Source organism: Eulemur rufifrons, chromosome 7, assembly GCF_041146395.1.
Source record: "Eulemur rufifrons isolate Redbay chromosome 7, OSU_ERuf_1, whole genome shotgun sequence".
Taxonomy (NCBI): domain Eukaryota; kingdom Metazoa; phylum Chordata; class Mammalia; order Primates; family Lemuridae; genus Eulemur; species Eulemur rufifrons.
The window spans coordinates 44,866,215-44,872,826 of NC_090989.1; the positions used below are offsets into that span (position 1 = coordinate 44,866,215).

General features: G+C 38.4%; 1 pseudogene; it reads right to left on the reverse strand.

The window, feature by feature from the left end:
* Positions 1–1,358: 1,358 nt before the first annotated feature.
* LOC138388675 (U2 spliceosomal RNA) lies at positions 1,359–1,559 on the reverse strand (annotated as a pseudogene).
* Positions 1,560–6,612: the final 5,053 nt, after the last annotated feature.

Sequence of the window (6,612 nt, forward strand, 5' to 3'; positions counted from 1 at the left end):
ATGATGACTGTAAAAGTATTTTTTTTTTTTTCTTGAGACAGAGTCTCACTCTGTCACCCAGGCTGGAGTACAGTGGCACCATCATAGCTCACTGCAACCTCAAACTCCTGCGTTCCAGCAATCCTCCAGCCTCAGCCTTTTGAGTACCTGGAACTACAGATGCATGCCACTATGCCTTGCTAGTTTTTAATTTTTTTGCTGAGAGAGGGTCTCACTACGTTGCTCAGGCTGATCTCAAACTTATGGCATTAAGTGATCCTCCCATCTCAGACTCTCAAAGTGCTGGATTACTGGTGTGAGCTACTGCTCCCATCCCTAGTATTCTGTATACATAAATTTTCCATGCTTATTCACAGTCAATAAAAGATTCCATCAGAAATTTATGAAATAAAAATTTCCAAGCTCCTTCCTACTCCCACTTACCAAAAAATCAGATACACTATCAAATATACCAAGAATAATAAATTTTTTAAAAATGCAAATTCCCCTTTGGAACTCTTTGACCCTCATGGGATTGATATTCTATAGGGAAAAAATAAGAACATATCAGACTTCTCTTATCTTCAATGCAGTTGATGAAAAATATTTGCATTCTAGGCCTGGCGCGGTGGCTCATGCCTGTAATCCTAGCACTCTGCGAGGCCGAGGCAGGTGGATCGTTTGAGTTCAGGAGTTCGAGACCAGCCTGAGCAAAAGTGCGACCGTATTTCTACTAAAAATAGAAAAAAATTAGCCAAACAACTAAAAAGAGAAAGAATTAGCTGGGTATGGTGGCACATGCCTGTAGTCCCAGCTACTCGGGAGGCTGAGGCAGGAGGACCTCTTAAGCCCAGGAGTTTAAGGTTGCTGTGAGCTAGGCTGATGCCACGGCACTCACTCTAGCCCGGGCAACAGAGCGAGACTCTGTCTCAAAAAAAAAAAAAAAAATTAAAATTAAAAAAAAAAAAAGAAAAATATTTGCATTCTTAAAAGTATTTTCTTATGATTTATGAGTGTCATGTTCCTTTTTGGCCACCTAATACAAAATCAGCATGTTATTATCTCTATAGAAACCATTTTTCCATGTGTCACGGGACAATGCTTTTACTACACCCTAACGACATATGATGCTTTTCCTCTCAAGAATCAGAAAAAGTAGTAAGTGTGACAAAAAGACAACAATTATCCTCTGGATAAGAACCAAATAAGCTCAAAATTAAAGAAGAGAATAAAAGGACTTACACATACTATGCTTTCTATGTACCAGACACTGTTCAAAACATTTCATAATTAACTCATTGTATCTTTACAACAGTCCTCTGGGGTAGGTGTAAATGCCCTTATTTTGTAGATCAGAAAAGTGGGATGAGAGAGGTGAAGTCATTTTCCCAAGGTCACAGTGCCAGTAAACGAAGGAACTAGGATTCAAACAGGCAATCAGACTGTTTGAGTGTTCTCAAACCAGAATTTCATCATTATTGCTGAATTTTGAGAAAGTACAGTAGAATCTTTACGTAGTATAATTAAACTGATAAGAATAGATACTACCCTTGATCTTAGCCGAAAGGCCCAGAAGCGATAGAATCTTTACTTAGCATAATTAAACAATGAAATATTCTGTTTAGCCAAAATTTTTTTTTAAAAATGTCAATGCATTGTTGTAAATCTCTCTTTAAAGTAAATTAATCTTTTTCTTATAAATGTACTATGTTTGTGTACAAATTATATATATATTACATATATAATTGTGTAGTGGTTGTGCATATATATACATATACATATATATATATATATAAAATATTCATCTGAGTTCTCCAGAGAAACAGAACCAACAGGATGTGTATGTGCATATTAGTGTGTGCATGTACGTGCATGCGTGTGTGTGTTTGTGTGTGTATGTTTGTGTGTGTGTGTGTGTATCTATACATAGGGTGATTTTGAGGAATTGGCTCACCTGATTATGGAGGCTGGCAAGTCTAAAATCTGCAGGCTGGGCCAGCAGGCTAGAGACCAAGGAAGAGATGATGGTACAGTTCTTGTCTGAAGGCCATCTGCTGGAGAATTCTCTCTTGCTTGGGGAAAACTGGTCTTTTGTTCTATTCACTTAATGGAATGAGATCCACCTCATCCCGATAAACAATATGTTTTCTCAAAGTCCACCAATTTAAATGCTAATTTCATCCATAACCACTCCCCTACAGAAACATCTGGAATGATGATTGATCACATATCTAGACACTGTGGCCCAGTCAATACATAAAATTAACTATCTCATATATATGTATATGATATATCTATCATATCTATAACTATCATATATGTATAAACAATTTCATAAAGGAATGATGACATTCTTATAATACTTTAGGGATCATGAATGGGAACATTGGAAATCACTGGTCAAGGGCTAACGATATAGAAAGCATTGGGTCAAATTCTGTACTGACCACTAGACATAACCAGGAATTTGGTTTCATGAACAAATTCTGAGTATTAGCTTTTCTTGTGATTTACCTTTGTCCTAAAGCTTGAGGACAAACAAAACAAAAATCAGATTGATTAAGATTTTTAAAATAAAATGACACATTTCTGCATATGAATAATCTATTCCAGCTCTTTAGCTCTCTGGCTTTACCTACCCATCCATCCATCCATCCATCCACCCATCTATCCATCCAGAGGGACTTAGAAGTAGGTCTACATTCTTCCTAAAATAGAGCAGACTACATAAGACATGATGACTTCTTTGCTTTCTAAAGGGAAGATGACCAGACCTCCCACCAACCCCCCTCCCCAATAAAAATTACACACAAATTATTTAAATAAGTGATGTGGTTTCTCCCAAAATGTTACAGGTAGCCTTGGTGACAAGAATTTTTCTAAGTAGCACTGGTGCAAACACTCTCTAGAGGGAAAACCAGACAATCCATTCGGATTCAAGTAGAATATGCTAGATTAGAATATATTAGATAATATTTTACTTAAAATATAAAAAATCGTATTCATATTGATACTTGCCCTTGTGATTATATGAAAGAGAGCCTAAAGGACAAGTGGATGGCACACAATGACAAGTGGAGGACAATGGCACGATTGTTCACTGGTTTGCTACATATGGTGGCTTAGATGACAGCTTAGATGACAGTTTAGATAAAGCAGAGTGAGGCCATTGACTGCCAGCTGACCAGGAAAGCATAAGTAAGACAATGCGAGACCAATAGAAGAACTTTGCAGCTCAGTCCAGTCCAAAATAACAACCCAGAGTATCAGGAGTTGATAAATAAATGATTGTTATTTTAAGCCACTAAATTTTGGAGTGGTTGTTCACACAATAAAAACTGACATAGAAATAGTACCTGGAAGTGGGTGGCTGTTGTAACAAAAACATAAAACATGTGGCTTTGGGCTTTTGAATTGAGCAAAGACAAAAAATAAATAAAGAAAGAAAGAAAGAAAAAAAAAGAAAAAAAATTAGAACCCTGGTAGCAAAAGCTGGAAAAAGGGTGAGCAAACTATTAGTGGTAGCTGGAAAAAAAAAAATGAAGAAATTGTTATAGCAGGCCAGAAAAGTGGTAACATATATCATAAAGTTAAAAACAGTTGGCAAAATAATTGGTTGCGGTAATTTGGATGGTTAAAAAAAAAGTTTTTAATGAATTCATGAATCATGCAAAATGATTTCCTGGCAAAATGTTGAAAATGTCAATTGGTTTCATTCAGCTAAAAGAGCTAAGGAAAGAATTTAGAGGGAATATACAAAGCTAGCACTTGGCATAAAAGATAAAACTTTCTCATCCCTAATCTCTCTCTCTCTCTCTCTCTCTCTCTTTTTTGAGCAACGCATTCCAAATCTACCTTATCTCTTTAGCTAGTAAAAATTTTCAAAGTGAAAGAGGCCACAGATCATATCAAGGGTGTGGCTATTAAAACTTAACGAAGATATTTGAAATATTTAAGGTAGTATCTAGTACCACCGGTCTCCAACAGTTTTGGCACCAGGGACCGGCTTCATGGAAGACAATCCTTCCACAGATGCCGTGAGGGTGGGGGGCGGGATGACACAAGCCACCACATTCGTTGTGCAGTCAACAGTCAAACCTCTCTGCCAGTGACAATCTGCGTTTGCAGGCGCTCGCCAGCGCCAGCACCACTGCCCCAGCTCCACCCCAGATAATGAGGCACCAGAGTCTCACAAGGAGTGGGAAACCTAGATCCCTGGCATTAACAGTCCCTAGTAGGATTCGTGCTCCTAGGAGAATCCAATGAGGCTGCTGATCTGACAGGAGGCGGAGCCCACGTGGTGACGCAAGAGTGCAAAGCGGAGCTGCAGCAAAACAATGGAAGCCTCCCTCGCCCTCACCCACCTCCTGCCACAGGGCCCGGCTTCCAACAGGCCACGAGGACTGGCACGGGTCTGCGACCTGCGGGTTAGGGACCGCAGTAGTAGACCCTCTCAACTAAAAAGGTGAGGATAAGAATCTTAAGTGTGTTGCCCCAGAGTCAGCTGACATGCCCACAAAATTCTGTCTCAAAAGAATTGTAGGTATAACTTTTCTTGAATCAAATAGGACCAAGTTTTGCCTTCTGGAAAAGGAACAACATCTCGTAAGACAGAGCCAAGAGCTCAGAAGGTGGAGCTTAGGGCCTTGGAGAACAGTGGAGTGAGGATGTGAAACCAGGCCTACTCAAGGACTATTTCTAGCCCCTGGAATGGAAAGAACTTGCAACAGATGCTAGAGGATTTCAAGATTGTTATGGACTAGTGGCTAATCTGTTTCAAAGTCTTCATTTTCTCAGATGGGACTATCTACTGCAAGAATCCTATCTCTGCCTCATCGTGCTATATGGGGAATGCTGGGGACCAGTGGTCTTTTTAGTTCATAGGCTTCTAGAACACGAAGAGCCACATCTGAAGAGACTCGTCTGATCTGATTTAGATTACAAGATCCCAGACTAACATGCCATTATTCGATGAGACTCTTGGGGGTCTGAAAAATAAAAGGAATGGTAATTATTGTGGCCAAAGGGTAGACTGTGCTAGATTGCAAAAATGGATCATCTTTGCAGCTTCTTCCATCAAAAGATGTTGTCTGTCTGTCCACCCCTTGAATATGGGCTGGTCTTGTGACTTATTTCGCCAGGAATATACAGCAGAAGTAATACACAGCAGAAGTAATATGCAGCAAATTAATATGCAGCAGAATTCTAGGCCTAGAATTTCACAACTGAATCACTTTTACTCTCTCTGGACATGTCAGCCACCACCATGTGGACACTCAGGGGCTACCTGCTGGATGATAAGAGATATGTGGCACAGTCGCCTTGTCACCTTTGCCAACAGTGGACCAACATTTGGGATCAGAGCTGCGAGACTGATTTTTAGCTGCTCACAGACACTCTGAGCTAAATGAGCCAGTTGAGAAAATTTCCCAATTGATCCCAGCCCAAATTGTTGACTTAAAAATTGTGAAATAAATAAACGAATAGTTTTCTTTTAAGCAAGTAAGTTGGGGGGGTTGTCTATTCATCTGTGTCTACACCAGTTCAACACTGTTATTCAATGTAGACTGATATCTGAGGAGGCAAATCTCCCACCCCACATACCTTTTTCTTCTTCAGAAGAATCTTGGCTTTTCTTGGCCTTTTGTTCAACTCCATAAACTTTGAATGAGCTTACCAAGTACAATGGAAACAAACAAATAAACATAGTTGGAATTTTCATTGAAGTTGTATTAAATCTATAGATATATTTAGAATAACTGACATATTTTTATATTGACTCTATTCATACATATCTCTCCATTAGTTAAGTATTCTTTGGTTTCTTCTGATAAATTTTTATAAATGTCCTACATAAACAATTTGTACATCTCTTTTAGATTTACTTATTTATAATATAATTTTATTAATATAAATTAGATTTTTAAAATTATACTTTCTCAACTGATTGTTGCAGGTGTATCAAAGTGCAAATAACTCTTATTAATTGTAATAATTTATCTGTGGATATTTGGAGATTTTATATGTAGACAATAATTTGGAGAAAATAGCTCTGCCTCTCTCTACCCTTTATACTTGATGATGAATGAATCCAAAGTAACAGCTGCAAATATAAGAGGAGCAGAGGGAAAAAAGAGAAATGAAGCCAAACGTGCCCCCTTATTCCTTTATAAATTTGCAAGTCTGAAACAGACTGAGGGAGGGAAAAGGAGTAGCTACTTGGATAAGAGTTTGCAGTTTTGATATGACACCTGCAGGGAATGGAGGTAAATTATTATTAGACCAGACCAAACTTACATTTTCTAAAAACAACTGTAGAATCTCTCGCACAATGGTACATTTGCTATCTTATGTCTCAATCAATAAAAGCAACTTAAGCCTTATGAAAAAAAAGTAGGACACATATTTAATGTTTCTTTTATATGGCAAGGAAACTAAGGTAGCATAAAAGCCAAAATCAAAGCAAAAGTGGGAAATCTGAGAGGTAAGCGAGAAACAAAGCCAGCATTTTCCTGAGGGCATATTGAAACCCCCTTCTAACCCTCCATCTCCTGTGACTTTGAGTTCTGCTTTCGTGACATCCCAATTTTGGTGACATAACATAAAGCTCAGTCAGAGACAACCAAAGTTGGA